This window comes from Cervus canadensis, chromosome 22 (genome assembly GCF_019320065.1).
Source record: "Cervus canadensis isolate Bull #8, Minnesota chromosome 22, ASM1932006v1, whole genome shotgun sequence".
Lineage (NCBI taxonomy): Eukaryota > Metazoa > Chordata > Mammalia > Artiodactyla > Cervidae > Cervus > Cervus canadensis.
The window spans coordinates 14,719,051-14,740,303 of NC_057407.1; the positions used below are offsets into that span (position 1 = coordinate 14,719,051).

Below are 21,253 nucleotides of genomic sequence, written 5' to 3' on the forward strand. Positions count from 1 at the left end.
GAAAGGTACAAAGCCAAAAGTTATTCTTTGAAAAGATGAATATATTGACAAACCCTTAGCAAAATTGATCAAGAAAAAAAGGAGAGAACACAACTTGCCAGTATAATGATTTTAACAGGCCATATGACTGCAGATTATTTAGACATTAAAAGAATCAAAATGGGGAAAACAAAATGAATTTTTAAAAATTTAAGAAAGAATCATAATGAGTTATGTTGAATCAGTTCAGTTCAGTTCAGTTGCTCAGTCGTGTCCGACTCTTTGCGACCCCATGAATCTCAGCACGCCAGGCTTCCCTGTCCATCACCAACTCCCTGAGTCTACTCAAACTCATGTCCATTGCATCAGTGATGCCATCCAACCATCTCATCCTCTGTCGTCCCCTTCTCCCGCCTTCAATCTTTCCCAGTATCAGGGTCTTTTCCAATGAGTCAGTCCTTTGCATCAGGTGGTCAAAGTATTGGAGTTTCAGCTTCAACATCAGTCCTTCCAATGCATATTCAGGACTGATTTCCTTGAGGATTGACTGGTTTGATCTCCTTGCAGTCCAAGGGACTCTCAAGAGTCTTCTCCAACACCACAGTTCAAAGGCATCAATTCTTCGGTGCTCAGCTTTCTTTATAGTCCAGCTCTCACATCCTTACATGACTACTGGAAGAACCATAGCTTTGACTAGACGGACTTTTGTTGATAAAGTAATGTCTCTGCTTTTCAATATGCTTCTACACTGGTCATAGCTTTTCTTCCAAAGAGAAAGTGTCTTTTAATTTCATGGCTGCAGTCACCACCTGCAGTAATTTTGGAGCCCCAAAAAATACTCTCACTGTTTCCATTGTTTCCTCATCTATTTGCCATAAAGTGATGGACCCAGATGCCATGATTTTAGTTTTCTGAATGGTGAGCTTTAAGCCAACTTTTTCACTCTCCTCTTTCACTTTCATCAAGAGGCTCTTTAGTTCTTCTGTGCTTTCTGCCATAAGGGTGGTGTCATCTGCGTATCTGAGGTTATTGATATTTCTCCCAGCCATCTTGATTCCAGCTTGTGCTTCATCCAGCCCAGCATTTCTCATGATGTACACTGCATATAAGTTAAATAAGCAGGGTGACAATATACAGCCTTGACGTCCTCCTTTCCCAATTTGGAACCAGTCTGTTGTTCCGTGTCCAGTTCTAACTGTTGCTTCTTGACCTGCATACAGATTTCTGAGGAAGCAGGTCAGGTAGTCTGGTATTTCCATCTCTTTAAGAATTTTCCAGTTTTTTGTGATCCATACATCTTTATGCAATTAATTAAACAACTTAGATGAAATGGTTACATCCTTGATAAAACATAACTTATTAAAACTAACACAAGAAAAAAGAACAGTCTGTAAAGATGCAAGGATGGGTTCAATTATGTGCAGAATAACTCTTTGAATTGACTAGTGAATAAAGCTATAATTAGAAGCAAAAAAAACCCCAAAACAACTAACAAGAAGAAATAAGTTGTTTAAAAAAATGAAATCTTCTTTTCATTTTCAAACTAAAAACCTTCCCCCCCACACACAGAAAGTAAACCCCAATCACAGATGGTTTCATTGGTGAAGTCTTCTAAACATTTAAGAAGAAATAATAGCAATTTTACATAAACTCTTTCAGAGTTTAAAGAAAGGGAAAATTTTTAAATGCATTCTGTGAGGTCAACATAACCATGACACCAAAACACTACAAAGCCACTATGAGAAAAGAAAACTTTCAGCCAATCTTTCTCATAAAGAAAAAATGATTATTATTTTTTTAAAAAAGCAAAATTTTTCTAAGAAATGTCATGGGTTCCTATTTTGTTCAGTTAGACTAATTTGTAAGTACATTTTATGACTCTGAGAAATATTTCCATTTTTTAAACTGAAATCTTGCATATAAAAAGAAAGTGTCTACAATTTACCCAGTACCACCGAAGAATATATTTGTCACCCTAGAACAAAATTAACCATAATTCCTCTTTGCAGAGCAAACCTATCTTTTGGTCTGTTTAAAGAAAAGAATTAAAATTAAGAGAGTAAAATGACATCAGCCCAGCTCAAAACTTACTTGCATGACATCTCTGCTAACATAAATGATGATAACAGTGAGATCATTCCCAGTTGTATTCTTTTCTCTGGCTGTGCTGGGACATTGCTGTTGCATGCGGGCTTTCTCTAGTTGTGGCAGGCGGGGGCCACTCCCCAGTTGCAGTGCATGGGTTTCTCATTGCAGTGTCCTCTCTTGTTGGGGAGCAGGGGCTCTGAGCACACAGGCTTTAGTAGTTGCAGCACGTGGGCTCAGCAGTTGTGGCACACGAGCTTAGTTGCCCTGAGACATGTGGAATCTTCTGGGACCAGTGTTCAAACCCATGTCCCCTGCATTAGAATGCAGACTCTTAACCACTGGACCACCAGGGAAGTACCCCCTCGTTGTATCCTTGCGATAAGTTTAAGGTAAAAGCAAGCATACACTTTCATCGAGGCATACTTGTACCATTAGGCAACAAATCATAGTGATGAAGAGCTGTGATGTTTTTAGACAACAGCTAGTAACACATCACCTCAAGTTATTTTTATAGAATATACTATTTTTTAAAAAAGACTGTAGTTTGCTATTTCCTTGCCTGTAAAAGTTATGATATTTCTGTGTGCCATTTTATTAATTTCAGAGCCCCTGAATTATGCTCACTTTGATTTGGCCACTTTGGAACACAGACCAGTCAAGCTAATCTATTAGCAGTGTGGCTAAGTCATCAATTTGGGCTGATTTAGTTTATTGAATTGACTGGATGCCTCATAGGTGCTTACAAACAAGTTGAGGGCAATGGTAAAGGCACTGAGAGCTAAACATGAGCATCACCTGTAAACTTGTTAGAAAGGCATGCTCTCTCATTGACACCCATCAGATCAGAAACCAAGTCAGAAACAGCAATCTGGGCTTTACCTAACAATTGTTACTCTGTCTTCGCAGGAGTATGAATACAATTGTTTATAGACTTGGGCATAAACCCTGAACACATTGGCTTGAACTCTATTTTCTCACTCAAGAACAGTTATCAGAACCTATACTGGAAGAATAAGGGTCATAAAAAGGCTGGGCTCTGGGTTTAGCTGTGAGATATTGGTAAAGTCTCTATACCTTTCTGTGCGTCAACTTCCTTATCTTTTTAAAAGGGAAACAAGAACTGCTCCTGCCTCATGGGGTTGTGAGGATTAAATGGAAGAAAATATATACAGAACATTCTTAGGATAGGGCATGGCACATAGTCCTAAATAAATGTTATCAATTATTATTAGCATTGATACCATTTGATCGAAGTAAACCATTTATAAATTTCATGTTATGATTGATATGTCAGACGGAACCCTTTTGATTCCGCAAGTGACAGAAACTCAGAGCTAGATTAGGCAAAAAGGAGAGAAATTACTTGTCTGTGGAACAAACTGTGGAAAAGATAGCATGAACTGGCATCAAGAATGATAGCAACCAGGGATTCAAATGCACTCGGGACCCTCGCTCTCTCTCCCTCTGCGCACTCTACATCACCTGTGTTCTCTTAGCCAACAAGATGAGCTTCTTTCATTGACCAGGGAACACAGTCACCAAGTGTTTCTACTTTTACAGCCTCACTACTTTGCAACCAGAGAGATGATTCTCTGCCCTGAAGCACTCCACGGATGGGCAAGGCCCAGCCTGCGTCGTTGCCTTTCTTGGGACCAGTTTCTCTGGCCAGAGGAGGACTGCTTCCCACTCTCCCGACCACACTTCACAGCAGCACCAGTCCCCCACGAGTCTTGCTGAGGATTTGTATCCCTTGAAGGTAAGCCCTGAGCAGTCTTCCTGGGCCATCTGGCCGGAGGGAAGTAACCAACCATTTTATTCCTTCTTCCTGTTGTTGCTGTCGCCCTGACTGTTTCACAGCCTGGTTCTTGATGAGTGTCCCATCTTTCAGAGCTTTTGTTGAGTTTGACCCCAGGCTGAACACAGGACGTGTGTTTATTTTACCTGACAAAGTACCCATGGCTGAAAGGTTTGGCACTCTGGCGTACTGTACTTGCTCCCCCTCCAGATGGGGCTGTAATTATAATTTAACTGTCTGGGTCCAACTTAAGGTGAGGAAAAGATATATTAAGTTTGCACACATGTTATTCTCCTACCCCCACCCACCTCCACATTTCATATGCAGCCACCTTTCAGGGGGGAGGTGTGCGTGTATGTGTGTGTGTACACACAGTCGCGTTACAATTCTCATTTTGCAAAGTTTATGCAAAAACCAAACACCTGGGTTCAGAGTTTCCTAAAGGAGTCATCTGAAGTAGGTGCTTTATGCCAAAACGTCACAAAGATTTATGTGCTTTCATTTATGCATTAAATTGAGGACAGGTGGGAGAATGCTCAAGCCTGAGAAAAGCTGTGAGCTCGTTTCTCCCTGAGAAGAGAGATGGCTGTGAGGACTACTGCTGGTTCAGATACAACAGATACAGACTTTGGGGTTTTTTTGTTGTTGTTCCTTTAAAAAAAAAAAAAAGAGGGGGCAGGTCTCGTATTTGAAAAGCAGTATTTCAGCAGTCAAATCATTACCACTGCGATCATGTTTCTCACAAATGGGAACCCTGGACTGGGATCCCAAGGTGAGTCCTGCCCCCAATTCAAACAGAGCGGGCAGTAACCTCCCCAAACAGTCGGGAAAATGGCCCAGCCTCCATTCAAGCTCACAGAGAAAGGGTCTCTGGCATTGAGGGAAATGGCGTCCTCGACACATTCCATTTTAATGGCTTGCAACAGAGTCGGTTACACATATGTAACCACTCATTTTTTAATTTGATTCTTGTTTCAAACACCTTTTCAGGACCCAATACATCTAAAAAATGTCATCACTTGATAGGTCGCTACTCTATGCCTGGCCTTGGAATCAGTGATTCGGTGTGCTGAGTATTCACCTGGATTTGAGGAACAGTGTGAATTTGCATTTCAGAAAGGGAATAATACTGTGTGGGAAACACAGGCAAGCCAGATTGTTCACAGAGAGAGATGAGAGCTGTACTTGGAAAGTCTGATGGTCAGCCTCCCTGCGAGGAACACTGCTTGTCCTTGGGGTGACCTGGAGGCATCAGAATTATTCAGTACACTCAGTCCCTTTGAGGTTCAAGCTGGGCTTCTGAATCAAATATTTATCAAACCATTGACTTGTTTCTGAAGCTAGACTTTTCTATTTGGAAACCAGAGCTGTGTTCACACTGAGGGGCAGAGGACATACAATTAGTCTCTGTTTTTGTATGACTTCACTCAATTACATGGATACAAATGAAATTTGAAACCGCCTAATGATTTCTGATTTTTTTCTGTGTAGGCAATTACTTCAATTCTAGTGATCTGTCATTTTAGATGACCACTAAATATAATAACCAGATAGTAAGAAATGCTCAACAGGCAATGGGGAAAGTGTTCTGATAAAATACCCTGTAACTCCCAGACATTTTTTTGTCTCACTGTATTTAGCAGCTCAGCTTGTGATATGTATGTGTTTGTGGGGTGAAAACTATGACTGTTGAAGGGAGTTAGATAAAGGAAAACATTTCATAAATTGGAGATAAATGGTGTTAATAGTCCAATAAGATAAATGCTTGTCTTTTAAAGCTGAATTCCAGAAGAAATTGCAACATAGGAACTGACACATTTTTCTTCTATGCCAGAAGAACACACTATCTGGTATATGATTGAAGACTGGTGTATGATAGCCTGAACAATATTGAGATGACACTATTTAATTCCTAAAATATGTACATTTTTTTCTTGTATTACTTTTTAGCAAAAAAAAGAATTGGGGCTTGGTGGAGTTTGGGGTTTGTTTTTAGTTTTTGTTGAAATATAGTTGATGTACAATGCTGTGTTTCAGATATATAGCAAAGTGATTCAGCTATGTGTATATATATATGACTATTTTTTATATATATATATTTACATTCTCTTCCATTAGAGTTTATTACAAGATATTGAGTATAGTTCCTATGTTATGCAGTACGTCCTTATTGGTTTTGTATTTTACATATAATAGTTTGTCTATTTTAATCCCAGACTCCTAATATATCCCTCTCCCCTCCACCCCTTTGGAAACCATAAGTTTTTTTTCTGTCTGTGAGTCTTATTTCTGTTTTCTATATAAGTTCATTTGTATCATTTTTTTAGATTCCACATATAAATAGCATCATATATATGTCTTCCTCTCTCTAACTTACTTCATTTAGTATGATTATCTCTAGGTCCATTCATGTTGCTGCAAATGGCATTATTTCATTCTTTTTTATGGCTGAGTAGTACTCCATTGTGTGTGTGTGTGTACACAAACTACATCTTGTTTATCCATTTATCTTTGGATAGCCACATTTAAGTTGCTTTCATGTCTTTGCTATTGTAAATAGTGCTTCTATGAACTTTGGGATGCATGTCTTGGCTATCATAAACAGTGCTACTGTGAAACTGAGGTGTGTGTATCTTTTCTTCTCTGGACATATTCCCAGAGGTGGAATTGCTGGATCATTTAGTAGCTCTGTTTTTAATTTTCAAAGGAACATCCATACAGTTCTCTGTAGTGGCTGTATCAAATTATATTCTCAACATCAGTGTGGGAGGGCTCCTTTTCCTCCACACCCTCTCAAGCATTTATTGTTTGTAGACTTTTTGATGTTGGCCATTCTGACTGGTGTGAGGTGGTACTTCATGGTAGTTTTGATTTGCATTTCTCTAATAATTAGCGATGTTGAGAATTTTTTTGGCTGCCTGTATGTCTTTGGAGAAAGTCTTTTTAGATCTTCTCCCCATGTTTTTGGTTGGGTTGTTTGTTTTATTATGTTGAGTTGTATGAGCTGATTGTATATTTTGGAGATTAACCCCTTGTCAGTTGCTTCATTTCCAATATTCTTTCCCATTCTACAGGTTGTGTTTTTATGTATGGTTTCCTTTGCTGTGCAAAAGCTTTTAAGTTTAATTAGGCCCTACTGGTTTATTTTTGTTTTTACTTCTATTACTTTGGGGATAGATCCAAAAAAGTACTGCTGCAATTTATGTCAGAAAGTATTCTGTCTGTGTTTTCCTCTTAAGAGTTTATAGTATCTAGCCTTACATTTAGGTCTTTAATCCATTTTGAGTTTGTGTGTGTGTGTATTAGAGAATGTTCTACTTTCACATTTACTTGTTCAGTTTTCCCAGTGTCACATACTCAATAGACTTTTGTCCATTGTATATTCTTGCCTCCTTTGTCAGATTAACTGACCACATGTGTGAGTTTATTTCTGAGCTTTCTATACTGTTCCATTGATCTAGGTTTCTATTTTTGTGCCAGTGCTATACTGTTTTGATAATTGTAACTTTTTGTGTAGCCTGAAGTCAGGGAGCCTGATTCCTCCAGTTCCATTTTTTCTTTATCAGGATTACTTTGACTATTAAGGGTCTTTTACATTTTCTTTGCAAAATTTAAAATTTTGCTGCTCAGTGACAATATTCCAAAGTCATTTTATAATTTAAAAATAAAACCAATACTATATTGTAAAGTAGTTAGCCTCCAATTAAAATAAATAAATTTTAAAAAATAAAAATAAATTCTAATCTCTGTGGTTTAAAAAATTAAGCCTTAAAAGAGAGCCCTACCTTAAATTTGCAGTTTTCCTCAACAATAGATTTTAACCATTTTTGAGAGGTGCAACCCAAACATTCAAATAAGTTGCTTACAATGTCAGTGAACTCACAAGACTGTCTACTGCCCGTTCCCAGATGCCGTGCAGGGTAATGGGGTCAGGTTACGTTCCCAGCTCTGTGCTTGGCACTTTCATCTACTGTCTCTCACTTTATCCAGATAACAGTTCTCAGAGGATACTGTCTCTCTGTCCAGGCCATGCTCACTTCAAGCCAGGGTCTCTGGCCAGGCCTAAGAACCCAGGTCTGACTACTGCCAACTCAAACAGAAGGTTTTATCAATACTTTCTTTACTTCCTCCACCCTGATTCTGGATCTCTAGAAACACCTTCCCAGGTGAGACCATAGTTAAGGTTACGTTATGTCCTGCTTGGTAGGCTGATTGGCAGAGTGTGAAATACATTTTTCCAGGAAAAATGGCCAGAGTTGTTTGGGTTCCCACGCTATATCTCCACAAAATCTGGTGGGTGGAGAGTGCTGGCACTTAACCTCCATTCATCACAAGGTCTCCATGAGAATATTCACTAGGACTTCTTTGGGATGAATTTTCCCTTATCACAACATTACCAGAAACATGCTGTCCCAAACCTCTGGCACCAGTGACTCCCCTGTTTCCTAATCATTGGCAGTGAACCCTACTGTGACTTAATAAAGTAAGACCTATTAGTCAGCATTGGTCTTGTACCAGGCACTTCACACATAGTGATTTATTTCATCTGCAAAACAGTCCTTTTATGTAGGTGCTATAATTCTACACTTGTCATCATTGAGGAACCCAACACTTGTTTGCCTTTTTGTTTTTGTTTTATGGGGTTTTTTTTTGGGGGGGGGGGTTTGTATTTTTTAGTTTGCTTGTGATGCCAGCCAGTAAAGTGTGGAACCAATACTTAAATATCAGCTTTCAGTCCAAGCTCTTACCACTTGACTCCGCTGAGCAATGAGAAAAGAAATGCACACACTTACAAACAAACATACATACATACACATCTTAGGAGTCTTGACCAACTTTTTAATTTCACTTACTGACGTAAATATGCAGTCAAGACAATAGGGAACACCCATTCAGTTGATGGGACCTGCAGTTTGAGAAGGCAGCTGGAAGGCGTAGAAGGGAGGAGAGCCAGAGACTGCCATGGACTCAGCTGTGAAGAAAAGCCACAGAAGGTCAGCTTCTCGTCTTTGTCCACCACCACCACCATGGCAAGGCGTCACGGGATCACAGAAGAGGAGGCTCTGGTAGAAGCCAAGGGGTGATTCCAGACTGTGAGGAATGAGAAGACAAAGCGAGGATGCCGTGTGATTCCACTCAGCTGCAGCCAGTGTCCAGAATGGCTCACAACCAACTGGGGGCATAAGTTGGAGACTGTCCCTTTTTATGACCTCAGGTCCTGTTGTTACTCTGCCCGCACGCCTGTATGTGACTTTATACAGTAAGGCTTGCACCAGGGGGCTTAGTTCTAAAGTCAGCAAGGCCAAACATGACAAAGACCTGATCTTTCCCTGTACGCCCCTGAAGCTAACTGTGAAGCATACACAGACTGTCCCTCTGTCAGTGAGGGAAATGCACCCAGTGTGTCCACCAGTAGGGAAAGAAATGTCCATTCCTTCAGTGGAGCATCCCAGAAAGCACTTGGCTTGGATTTAAGGGCCGTGTTGTTCAAACAATATCGACTTTTCAATAGCAGAATTGCTGTATTTTTAAATGGACAGATGCTTGTGCCAGGAGATATACTAGGGAACTAGAACAGAGAAAGGAAACACCAGATTCCTTTTTCCCAATGCATGACCATTCAAGGCATAACCCAGTTGAAGGAAATGGTACCTAGAATTGATCTGGGTGGGTTTGATTCCATTTGACTACATTGAGCATGTACAAGGGGGATCCCACTGATAACGCTCATAGGCAAGACTGTTGGTCACTCATTACAGATTGGTGTCGGCTGGCCAGTGAAGGTTCTAATTGGTTAATACTCAAAGTGCATTGCTGTACCAGTTTAAAATTTTAACTGTCACTCTCCAAATGCACAGGCACACAGGCCTGCCCATATTTACCTCTCTATTGTGGTAGCGTCAGTATTATGTCTGGACTGCTTAGCTTTAAGGGTATGTTTCCATATCCTCCAAAGCCTGGTTCCAATGCTACTGCTTCTGGGCAACCTCTCTTGCTTCTCTACAATAAGCATGATCTCTCCTTCCTCTTACTACTTCTGCTGTGTCTTCTACTTTGCTTTTTATTATTACAGTGACCGGAGATCTGACGTCCTACTTAGGACATGAGCTCATGGATCCTTAGTGACCCCATTTTCAAGAACATCAGAAAATTGCCTTTTACAAAGTCAGAGTTCAGTACGTATTCCATAGAAAACAAAAGTGAAGAATAAGTGATTTCACTTATGTGTATGAACCAGAGAGCTGTGAGAAAAAAATATATGTGTGAAAATACTAGTTATATTAGTATGAAATGCATTTATCTTTTGAGGATTTAATGTGACCAAACTATTCCTGTCTGTGTCCCCCAGCCTCTCCTTTTAATCCCCTAATTCCAACTGCCCCTATCACAAAGTAGAATAGAAAACCCTTGAATGGCAAAGGAATTAAGAAACTTGGAATTTGGAATCTAATCCTGGTAGAGATGGGAGGTTTTCAGTCAATAGCACCTACCTATTAGTTTTTCTCTTAACAGAAAAGAGTGTGCAAAAGCCACCCCCGCCCCCGGCACTCTCTCCCTCTCTTACTCTTCCTTTCCCTACTTGCCATCTGTTTTCTTTCTAATTTGCAAACTACTCTAATATCCTGTTGCTGTTGTTTAGTTGCTAAGTCCTGTCTGACTCTTTGCGACCCCATGGACTGCAACACGCCAGGCTCCTCTGTCCTCTGCTATCTCCCAGAGTTTGCTCAAATTCATGTCAGTTGAGTCAGGGATGCTATCTAACCATCTCATCCTTTGCCACCCTCTTCTTTTGCTTTCAATCTTTCCCAGCATCAGGGTCTTTTCCAATGAGTCAGCTCTTCACATCAGGTGGCCAAAGTAGTGGAGCTTCAGCATCAGTCCTTCCAGTGAACATTCAGGATTGATTTCCTTTAGGATTGACTGGTTCGATCTCCTTGCTGTCCAAGGGACTCTCAAGAGTCTTCTCCAGCACCACATTGTGAAAGTATCAATTCTTTGGTGCCTGGCCTTCTTTCTGGTCCAGCTTTCACATCTACTTCCATACCTTACTACTGGAAAAACCACAGCTTTGACTGGACGTCTTTGTTGGCAAAGTGATATCTTTGCTTTTTAATACACTGTCTAGGTTTGTCATAGCTTTCCTTCCAAGGAGCAAGCATCTTTTAATTTTATGGCTGCAGTCACTGTCTGCAGTGATTTTGGAGCCCAAGAAAATAAAACTAGTATTCTACCAAGAAGTTACTACTTCCTATGGCCACATTATGGTGCCTTCAGTTAAGTGAAGTTCCATCACCACCTTCCTTTGTGGAAGCCTAAGTTGCCAGAGCCAGACCCACCTTTCACAGATCTAGCATAGACAGGGCCAGGTTCTTTCCTTGGACCTTGAACCTTGGTCTCAAGGGTCAGGCCTCAGACTGGCAACCCTGTGTGACCAGGCTGACCAGGCTGCGGCTTCAGCTCCCTCCCTGCTCCATCTTCCTGACCCTCCCACCGGCCCTTGGTGCCTGTCCACCTGGACAGCGTCCCAGCCTCCTGTGAGTCCCAGCAGCCTCTGAATAAATGCCCCGAGGCTTCAGTTAGCCAAAACCAGTTTACATTGCTAGCAACCAATACTTCTAATTGGGAGGCTTCAGAAAGAAATGTTCTGTACAGGCTCTGATTCCGCATGCACTGAGATAGTTTCAACCACTGCAGACAACAGCGTGGAGCTGATAACCAGTCTTGTCAGTGGCAAAAACAGGTGATAGGTTGTGCCTTTTGTGAAAACTTGCCCTCCTGCCAGCCTGAATCTAGTTGCTTCTCAACATCGCCTGCCTATTGTGCGGGGTGTCTCCTTGCAAACAGTTTAAAAGATGACTCAAATGAAAATATCACCCCCTACACACACACACAGCAACTACTTCAGCCATTTCATCAAAAATGAAAGTTTTTTGCATCATGCTCTCATGGACCAATCCATCCACTAAAGATAATGAGTTTGTTTTGCTAATGAACTGACTCTCTCACTAGATCCCTTTGGGAAAGCCCCATTACTATTACTTAACTACCTTTAGGGGAATATTGAAAATGACTCCATTCAATTGGATATAACTGGTTAAAGTAGCCAAATCAAAGCTTCAGAGTTCCAACGCAAATATTGCTTTTTTGGTTCTTATACACATAATTACATATGATTTACAGTGACGCACAAGATTTCCGGAAATAAAAGCAGAAATCTTCGTTGAAAATTTTATCCAATCCAGAAAAAATATACACAGGCAACAGAAGACAGATGTCACGATCATGGGACACGTGAGGCTGGAAAAGATTCGCTGAAAGCATCTTCACCGTCCCCTGAAATTCCATAAAAGCAGGGAAGCAAGATCTTGGCGGTATCCAGGGCGTAAAGGAAGTTCTCAGAGGCTTTGAGACCTTCTGTGTTGCTCTGAACACTTCTCTCCCTGTGATCCCATGATTAGAAACCACTTCCCACAGCAGGAAGCTACCTGTAGAAGAGCAAGCTCAAGGGAGGGGTGTGTGTGAGGGTGGCAGGGGGAGGACCAAACCGTCTGGGGTCTTACAGAAGCTCTCCTGGTGAGCAGCTACAGTGGGAAATATACCACAGAAGTGCAGAGAACTCCAGTGGCCACATCAGCATCCAGAGGCCGGGGGATTGCAGGTCAGGCCCTGGGCTCTAGGGATGGTGGGAGGGGAGGGTATCGTGTTGACTCATAAGGGAAGGTTAAGCAACCAACTATTAAACAGCTTATCTGAGCTGAACTTGTGAACTGCTAAGGCTTCCCCATCCTGGGTAATAATAGCTGTGCACAATTATCAGCTCTAAATAACAGCCCTCATTGAAAGGAAAGTGGCCCAAAACACTGATTGGGGTTTTTGCAAGGATTTGTGGGTGAAGTCAGCTTCATGCGGTTGACCCTGGGCATCCTCTTCTGCATCATCACCCTTGTAAAAAGTAAAGAGATGCCCCACCAACCACAGACAAACAGATTGACTGCTCTAGGGCGGATCCCCCTTCTAGAAGAAGATGCTCGTACCCCATCTCCCAATCTACATAGACAGATAAGAGGTCTCTGCCTGTGATGGGGGACTTAAAAGCTCCCTGTTCTTGGGTCCTTGCACACGTCTTCAGTCACTTCACATCCTTATTCTTCTCACACCTGTGGTACACCTATCACTCAGCCTTCAGCCATTCCCTAGACCTTTTCCCCTTTCCCACCTCAGCATTTTTGGGTTTGCTGTTCCTTTGCCTCAGATGTTTTGTCTTATGACCAGCTTCTCTCTTGGTGCTCCATTTAAATAGCAGCCTTCACAGAGAACACATCCCTGAAGACTGTCTTGAATGGTGCCCACCTTGCTATCTTCTAGAGTAGGCTCATAAAATTATGGCCCAAGGGTGAAGTCTGGTGGGCCACCTGCTTTTGTAAATAAAGTTTTATTGCAACACAGCCATCCTGATTATTCATCATCTCCGGTTGCTTTCACCCTGCATTGGGAGAGAGATCGTAAGGCCTCCAAAGTCAAAAATATTTACTACCTGGCCCTTTATAGGAGACGTTTGCTACTACTTCATAGATTGATCACAGTCTATAATTCTTTTCTATACTACCCATGTATTATTATTTTCACTCAAAGCTGTGAATCCAGGGATGCAGGATCTTGTCTGTTTTATCCCCAGCACTGAGTGCATTGCCTGACACAAAGACTATATATGGTACTCAGACTAAGCAGGGATCACTACTCCTGTTCTCAAGATGGAAATGTATTTGTGCCTGAGTGGTTTCACAGGAGGTTGCTAGTATTCTTTTGCTGTAGTTTTGGTTGATTTAGAGTCTGTGTCCCCAACTGGAATATGAGCCCTCAGAGGCCAGTTGCCATTTTCTTCCTGCTTTGGACACCATAGTGTCAACAGCACGCAGAGCAGTGCCTAGTACTTCGTGATAGCTCAAGAAAATGTACTGAGTGACTGACAAATGGGTGAATTGATATCCTTAGCCTTAGAAGCAGGTGTTTCTGACTGTATTCTAGAGTTAGAGGAACAGTAAGGTACACAGTAAGCATGGCTGCAGTCATAAGGAACCAGCATCTATATTGTTTCTCAAAACCATAAGGTTATATTCCAGTTATTCTGTCAATAGAGGACTGCCCTTGCTCTAGAAATCCTGAATGCAAATAGTTCAGATACCCATTCTGTTTGGATGAAAAACAACAACTCCTATGTAGCTGTGACCAATGAACTTTACCAATGTGGGTGGGTTTCAGTTTTACTAAATCCATCCATTCTCCCTTTTGAAAGGAGAGGAGAGGAAGTAGGCATGGTTGGGGGAATATTACACACATTATGAATCTCAGACCCAAGCTTGAACCTACTGCTTACTGGTTATATGACCTGGGAATAAATCCAGTAATTTCCCCAAGCCTAAGTGTGCCCATTCATTAAAAAGCAACACAAATATCAACCTTCCTGAGTTGTTTTGAGACTACCACGAGATAAGATGAGCCAGAATTTGTAAAGTATGATACACTGTAAGTCCATAAGGAGCGGTTCATGCCATCATCAGCATCATCGATATTAATAACTTCAGAACAGAGTTGGTGTTCAAACAGCTAGCGTGATATAGGACTAGGATAGAATAGTGCAGAGTGTGAATTTGGGAGCTAAACTAGCAAAGCACAGTTCCCAGTTCTGTCATTTACTAGCTGTCTGACCTTAGGTAAGTTGTTATTGTTGCTTTTATTACTGTTGTTGTCAGTAGTTTTACTCCTCAGAAATCCCTCATGCCCCCTGAGAGCTTTCTCTGCAGATTCCAGGCATAATCTCATAGCTGAAATGGGGATGCCACTGGGGATAAAATATGGGTCAGACTGATTAAATATCTCAGGACCTTTCCTCTAAACCATCCTTAACCGGGAGCTGGTTCTGTGTCACTTCTGTGCCCAACTGTTTCTTTCAATGATTTTTAGGAATCTGACCAAAATATATGAAAAGAAGTGATATACAAAGTGAGCTTGAGGCTTCAGCAGTTGGTCTATGAAAAGCGTGGAGAAGTTAGTCAAAGGATAGAAACCTTTTTTCTAAGTGGCAACACCCCCACCAGTCAACAAGACAGACCTCACTCCCTCCCCAAGATGACACTAGAAGTTTGAACCTGAATGACCCTCACTTGAAAGGGGAGCATGAGCGGACATGCATATGTGATTCTTCTTTGAATGGTTCTCTTTCTTCCCATCTTTGGAGTCAAGGCCAGTGACTAGATTCTCCTAAGGAACAGACTCCAACCTTGAGACACTTTTTGACTCAGCCAGAGATGCATCTTCCAGTATCACACGCTTTTAATCAACCTCACCACTATAACCTTGGCCATAGTAAGCTGACCTTAGGAATTTTTTTCCACTCTTTTGGGGTCCACTTAAATCTCTTCAGCCTGAGTGACACTCTGGGCAAGTTTTCATGAATGAGACAAATGGTAAATATGCCTGAATCACATGCCTAATCAGAGTATACATATTTTTTCATTTATGCTGCCATAAGCCTTTTTTATTAATGTATTTCATCAGTATGAGGATTATTATTAGATATTACTGTTTCTAAACTTTATCCTAAGGATAAGGCAAGCAGGAATTTGCTTCCAAAGCAACTTACTGTTTCTACCTTTTAATAATTGAAGGTTTTAGTACGGTGATTTATTCTTAAGCCTCTCGATAATCCCGGCAACTCTAGGTGTCAGAAAATGGAAGGCAAGCCTCCTGCATTTTGCCATGTATCCAAGACATAGCATTAATGGAAGTTAGCTAAACTAAAGGCCATTTCAAAACGGGAGAATAAGACGTGGGCAAACCAAGGATCCCACATAAATCTTTCTCTGGAACCAGGAAATGAGCATCTAGTTGAAAAATGTGCCTGTTTTTCTCTCTCCACACCCCTTCCTACCATCTCAATGTTACTTTAAGACTTAGCCCTAAATAACTGAAGCATGGGATAGAGCCACAAAATATAGGCAGCGAAAAATCTTTGCTGGAGCACCCGAATCGAGCTAATCCCTTTAATGCTGACGATGGCACCATTATTGTCACCACCCTCTCAGAGCCTGACAGAGATGGGGAGATGGTGGGAATTTCAAGACCAAATAAAGACCCCTCTTGGGTGTAAAAAATCATCAGCCCCAGGCACTTGTGAAGCCTCGACCCCAGGCAAGCCGGGAGAGACAGTATACATTTTTCAGATGGGGTGCTGCTCTCGTAGGCAGTCAGAACATTGCTGTCCGTTGCCAGAAACCATTCATCAGACTCTGCAGAAAAGGCTGTCAGCTCAGCCTACAGGCCTCAAGCCAGCCTGTCAGGATCCAGGCTAACAGCCAGAGTGTCAGGGGCTGCGGCTGGTAGCCAACCAGAACTTTGATGTCGGAGGGTTGGCCAGCTCATGAGGGTGGCCGATGGGCTCTGAAACCATATACTCTGCTCAGAGGTCACGAGTTCTGAAAGCGAACTGGCCGTTAGAGTATCTCTAATAAAGATGCAGGTAGACATTGTATATTGTTAAAAAAAAATTGTTCAAATTATTTCAGTATTTGTTTTGATTTAAATTTCCATTACACATGCTTTTCATTATGCAACTCAATTAGTATATAAAAGATTTTTCTGTTTAAAATGTTTAAATGAACATAATTGTTCAATTTGGAAAGATTACAATGCTTTTATTTAATTAACACTGCAATAAATACATCATTCTGTAATGAACCCCATACTTTTAGGCCATTAACCATTCAATAAATTTGCAATATGGAAGGTTCTTTATGGAGAAGAAGATAAATAAAGCTATTTAAATGAATGTACGACAGCTATGATGCTAAGCAGCAAATTATAGCTTTTTGCTTCTCATCCACGGGAGTTGTACCTTGATTACAAACACATGCAAGTGTAAGAAACAGCATATATTTCAATTACTATTTTGAACATGAGGTACACTGGATGTTAAAGAAAAATTCTGCACCATTGGTGCCACCTCTACTCCACGGCATCTTCTCAATCAGAAGCTCTTCCGGTATTGGTCCAAAGGCTCATCTGTCGTTTGCCTTATCAATCCAGGCCTGGGACTGCCAGAACAAAAATAATCTACATCCAGCAGGCAGCCTCTCAGAACTGGCTGGTTTTACCGGTGATCACAAAATTCAAGTCACTCCCCTCAGGCAATGCTCCCTGATACACAGGATCATGACTTGCTCCCTTCCAGTGGCGACAGGTCCCAACAGGTCACCAAGCAGCCAAGGGCAAGTCCACCAAAGCAAAGAGCTTCCAGATCCTGTCCTCTCTTGCCTTCTCCCCATCCTACGTATCAACTATGCCTAAAAGAAGAAACTTTCCATGTATTTCACCCTTTTCCCTCATCGAGATACCTTCAGCACCTGTGAAATCCTGTAAGGTTGGCCTACACAGCAGGTGCTGATTAGCCCAGATTTCAGATAAAGCCTGTTAGGCTTCAAGAGGTTAAGTATTAACATAAAGGCCCAGGGCCAAGATTTTGTCTCCTATCCAATGCTCCTTATTAGTATTGTTGGCATAATAATGGACTTCCGTGGTAGCTCAGCTGGTAAACAGTCTGCCTGCAATGTGGAAGACTTGGGTTCAATTGCTGGGTTGGGAGATCCCCTGGAGGAGGGCATGGCAACCCACTCTAGTATTCTTGCCTAGAGAATTCCATGAGCAGAGGAGCCTGGTGGGCTACAATCCATGGGGTCACACAGAGTCGGACACAACTTAGCAACTAAGCATTGTTTATAGGCATAGTATTACTAGTATCAGTAGTTATATAGTAACATTGAAAATAAGGGCTGATACTGAGTGATGATCATGTATCAGGGATTATTAGGCTGCACTGTACAGATGAGGAACCTGAAGCTTAGACATGTGCGGAACCTGGCCCTGGCTCACAGGAATAAAATGGTGAGGTCAAGCCCAGGCTCTCCAGCTCCTGCAGGGGTTCTCTCTCCAAATGGCACCTGGGAAGGGCCCCCAGGGGCCATCCTTGGGCTTACTTGGTGTCCTTGCCTTTGCTCTATTCCCTACTGTGTTCCTGTTGATTTGGGCCCCTTGCCAGGATGTCCTAGAATGATCACAAGTGGTGACTCCTCTTGAACTGTCTTCTCCTCAAACATTAGGAAAGATGGTGGCCCAGAAACCATGCAGTGGGAACCTCTCTTGGCATTCAACTGGCCTTATTTGGCTTACCTGACCGAGAGCTTTGAGGAACGGGACCAGAGTCCATGTGGGTGGAGAGTGTACAAGCCCATCTTACGCTTCATCTCTGGTACTTCTAGCTGCGTGACCTTGAGCATATTACTTACCCTTTCTGTGTCTCATTTTCCTCAAGTACAAAATGTGAAGCATGATAATTCCTATCTTCATTGGTTGTCTTTAGCTACAAATCAGATAACTTATATTTGCTTAGTATGTAGCATGTAGTAAATGCACAGTATCTAGCATATAATAAGTGCTTAATAAAGGACTCTGGGTTCCACATTACAAGTTTAGAGAAAATCTAAACAGTCCAACTATATAAACAATCCAGATATTTATTGAGTACCTATTATTTATGGTTACTTCTGTAGGCATTTGGGATAGACAAATGAAGTTTCTGCTCTGGTACTTTATAGTATGTATGGGGGTGTAGGAAGATAAAAACAAGTAGACTAAATATATATACTTTGCAAAATGGTGGCAAAAATAAAAAAAGGTGAAAGAATTGAGTGATGAGGCTAAAGTGAAGGCCGTTCGAAGAAGTGACATGTAAATTAAAGCCTGGATGAAGATTCAGGTGATGGGGCACATATCATGGTGCCTGAGACACTGCAGGGAGTCATCAGACACAGTGGAGACTTAGTGGTGGTCCTGTCTGGGACCGGATTTGTTCCTTTCTGCATCCAAATGTTTAGGAGAGCCTGCTATGTGATAGGCACTAGGGGAGACAGAGAAACTGCCTTTGGGTTCAAATTAGCTTGAGGTCATAATGATGCTGTTGATAAAAGATTGGCATAGTAGCCTTTTTTAAAATTTTATTTTATTGAAGTATAGTTGATTTACAATGTTGTATAAATTTCTGCTGTACAGAAAAGTGATTCAGTTATGTATATAAATATTCTTTCCCACTATGGTTTATCACAGGATATTGAATATAGTTCCCTGTATCATGTGGTAGATCCTTGTTATTTATCCATTTAATATATAATAGTTTGCACCTGCTAATTCCAAACTCCTTGTCCTCCCCTCCCTTACCCACCCCTCCCCAACCCCCTGGCAACTACAAGTCTATTCTTTGTATCTATGAGGCTATTTCATAGATATGTTCATTTCTGTCATATTTTAGATTCTACATGTAAGTGATAGGACTCCCCTGGTAGCTCAGCTGGTAAAGAATCTGCCTGCAATGCAGGAGACCCTGGTTCAATTCCTGGGTTAGGAAGTTCCCCTGGAGAAGGGATAGGCTACCCAGTCCAGTAATCTTAGACTTCCCTGGTGGCTCAGTTGGTAAAGAATCTGCCTGCAATGCGGGAGACCTGGATTCGGTCCCTGGGTTGGGAAGATCCCCTGGAGAAGGGAATGGCTACCCACTCTGGCCTGGAGAATTCCATGGACTGTTTAGTCCATGGGGTCGCAAAGAGTCGGGCATGACTGAGCGACTTTCACTTTCTTTCACTGTAAGTGATACCACAGAGTATGGTATGGTATGGTTTTTCTGACTTACTTCACTTAGTATAATAATATCTAGGTCCATTCATGTTGCTGCAAATGGCATGATTTCATTCTTTTTTTTATGGCTGGGTCATATTCCGTTGGATATATATGCCACATCTTCTTTATCCATTCATCTGTTGATAGACATTTAGGTTGTTTACATGTCTTGACTATTGTGAGTAGTGCTGCTGTGAATGGAGGGGTGTGTGTATCTTTTTGAATTATAGTTTTGTCTGAGTGTATGCCCAAGAGTGGACTTGCTGGATCATGTGGAAACTCTATTTTTAGTTTTGTGAGGAGCTTCCATTCTGTTTTCTAGAGTGGCTGCATCAATTTATATTCCGTGGCCTTTTCTAAACTCCAGAATATTCCAGGACTCATATTTCTCTTCTGAGAAGATGAGTGTAGAGTATTAGAGGGAAAAGGAAGTCAAGCTTGGAGCCAGGTGGCACATGTGGCAAAAGGATCACTGGCCACGGGTGGAATCTATGTTTGCTCATTCAATGAAAGGCAATATTGCATATGGAGAATGTACATGTTAGGAGTTGAAGAAACCTCAATTCAAGTCCCTCTGATGCAACTTAGAGCAGTCTGACCTTTTTTTTTTTTTGGCTGAGTCTCTTATTTCCCCATATATAAAATGGGAGTAATAGTCTCTGCAACAAAACAAATTATTGCATTGGTTAAAAATGACCTGTATAACATAAAGTCAAACATGACCACTCATACCAGTTAGTTATCATAGGCAGTGAATATGTTGATCACTATACTATCTTTTCAACATTTCCAAACATTTGAAAATTTCCCTGAAGAGAATACTGGAAATATTATGAAAAATGATGTATACGAAATACCTAGGATAGAGGCGGCTTTTGACAGATTCTAGTTATTTTAAGTTTTTTACTTAGAGATAAATTCTCACAGGGCACCAGGCTCTGCCCAGGAATTAAGACGAAAAGATACCTTTCTTGTCCTTGACGAATTGAGTCTCCTATATACTTAACCATCATCATTTGTCTCTTCAGATTGTTCCTGGACCTGATTACCTATTTTTGCTTTTATTTGATAATTATTTCTTTGTATGTGCTTATGTATTAAGCTACAAATAATATAAGGAATCACTGAGGATCTAGCTGGATGGATGGGTGGACAAGATGGAGGGATGAACTGGTCATCCAAGGGAAATCTAAAACTCTGTTCAGGAATTTAAGTCACTGGCCCATTAAAAGAAGAATGGGATAGCTCAGCATTTCAGTGGCTAGACTAGGCTTCTCTTTATTGAAAGCTCCACCCATGGCATTGCTTCAGTCTGCCCAGTGCCTCTTCCTCTGGAAACAGAGCCTACCTCCTTGGCCACAGAGGTGAGGTCACGACCAGGCTGAGCAAGTCATGTTATGCCAGCGTTCCAACTGCAGTGATTGGTTTTTTCAGCGGTCTCATGACCCAAATCAGGCTAGAGATATTCCCAGAATTTTCTTCCTGTTCATTGAGCTGTGAGGATGTTAACACAGGGAAATAAGCACCCTATCTTTCCATCCCTCCTTCCTCTAAATTGCCAGAAGGAGAGAGTTAACATGCAGAGTGAAAGAAAAAAAGATCAGACAGTTCTAGGTCATCTAAATCCTTGACTCCAATAGTCTCTGAGGCCAGCTAGCTCCATTCCTG

At 41.5% G+C, this 21,253-nt stretch overlaps 1 long non-coding RNA gene across 1 annotated transcript in view; it reads left to right on the forward strand.

Moving 5' to 3' along the window:
* The window catches only part of LOC122424424, a 277,726-nt gene that overhangs the window by 99,861 nt on the left and 156,612 nt on the right, over positions 1 to 21,253 (forward strand). Inside the window, exon 21 of the long non-coding RNA XR_006264410.1 lies at positions 3,628 to 3,823. This is a non-coding gene — a long non-coding RNA (uncharacterized LOC122424424). The remainder of the gene's footprint in view (positions 1 to 3,627; positions 3,824 to 21,253) is intronic.